The sequence below is a fragment of the Octopus bimaculoides genome, chromosome 15, assembly GCF_001194135.2.
Source record: "Octopus bimaculoides isolate UCB-OBI-ISO-001 chromosome 15, ASM119413v2, whole genome shotgun sequence".
NCBI lineage: Eukaryota > Metazoa > Mollusca > Cephalopoda > Octopoda > Octopodidae > Octopus > Octopus bimaculoides.
The window spans coordinates 26,687,567-26,688,993 of NC_068995.1; the positions used below are offsets into that span (position 1 = coordinate 26,687,567).

At 38.6% G+C, this 1,427-nt stretch overlaps 1 protein-coding gene across 1 annotated transcript in view; it reads left to right on the top strand.

The window, feature by feature from the left end:
* The window catches only part of LOC106881644 (SPRY domain-containing protein 3), a 126,242-nt gene that overhangs the window by 72,188 nt on the left and 52,627 nt on the right, over positions 1-1,427 (top strand). The gene's annotated exons all lie outside the window — the stretch shown is intronic.

Below are 1,427 nucleotides of genomic sequence, written 5' to 3' on the forward strand. Positions count from 1 at the left end.
CGAGACAACCCGTCTGCATGTCCCATTTTCATGGATGGCAAAATCTCCATCTGAAAATCGTAGTTCAACAGAGTAGTTCCCCAGCACTGTAAGCAGTTTGCTGAGTGCGTGGGGATACCCTTTTTCGAACCGAAAATAGACAGTAACAGTTGGTGATCCATTTGCAGTATAAACTTCCTCCCATGTAAGAATTTATGGAATTTTTTTACTGTGAAGATTAATGACAACGCCCCTTTTTCAATCTGGCTGTAGTTTCTTATTTCTTTTTTGCCCACAAGGGGCTAAACATAGAGGGGGCAAACAAGGACAGACAAACGGATTAAGTCGATTACATCGACCCCAGTGCGTAACTGATACTTAATTTATCGACCCCGAAAGGATGAAGGGCAAAGTTGACCTCGACGGAATTTGAACTCAGAACGTGATGGCAGACGAAATACTGCTAAGCATCTCGCCCGGCGTGCTAATGTTTCTGCCAGCTCACTGCCTCTGGCTGTAGTTTCTTTTCACTGGTAATAGAACTCTTGATGCATGTGCAATAGCTTTGATTTTACCATCATTAAATTTATGCAATATCACAGCTCCTATTCCATCTTCACTGGCATCCGATGCCACAATTATTTTCAGGTTTGGGTCAAAACGAGTTAATGATAACTCTGATGTTAACCGCTTTTTTAATTCCTTGAATGCTTTCTGACATTTTTTTGTCCAATCCCATTTCAAGTCCTTCTTTAATAACTTGTTCAATGGAGCTCTTAACTCATACATTTTAGGTATGTACAACTGGTAATAATTTACCAGACCTAAAAATGCTTGTAGTGTTGTTTTGTTAGTGGGAGCAGGCATTTTTTTTATCGCGCTGATCCTAGAAGGGTCCGGTTTTTGTCCGTTTTCATCGATAACCTGTCCTAAGTACTTTATTTTTGTCAAGAAAAATTCACATTTATCCTCATTTACTTTAAACCCATAATCGCTTATTCATTTGAAAACCTTGTTTATATGTTCAATATGTTGGTCCCTCGATTCACTTTTGATCAATATGTCATCCAAGTATAGGACCGCGAACTCACAATCTGCTAGCATAGTATCCATCACTTGCTGAAATATTGCTGGTGCGACCTAACTCCAAATGGCAGTCTTTTGTAACAGTAGAGACCTTTATGAGTATTGATTGTTAATACTTTAGCACATTCTTCATCTACCAGTAATTGGAGGTACGCCTCTGACAAATCCAGCTTGAAAAAAAATTTCCCACCATTGCACTTAGCAAATATTTCTTCTGGGTTTGGAAGCGGATAATTGTATTTTTTTAAACAATCATTGAGACCAGTTGAGAAGTCCACACATATTCTTATTTTGTTGTTCTTTTTTATATATACTGTGGTGTGATGGAGGAAAAAGACAACAAGAAGCAAAAGGGCAGAATG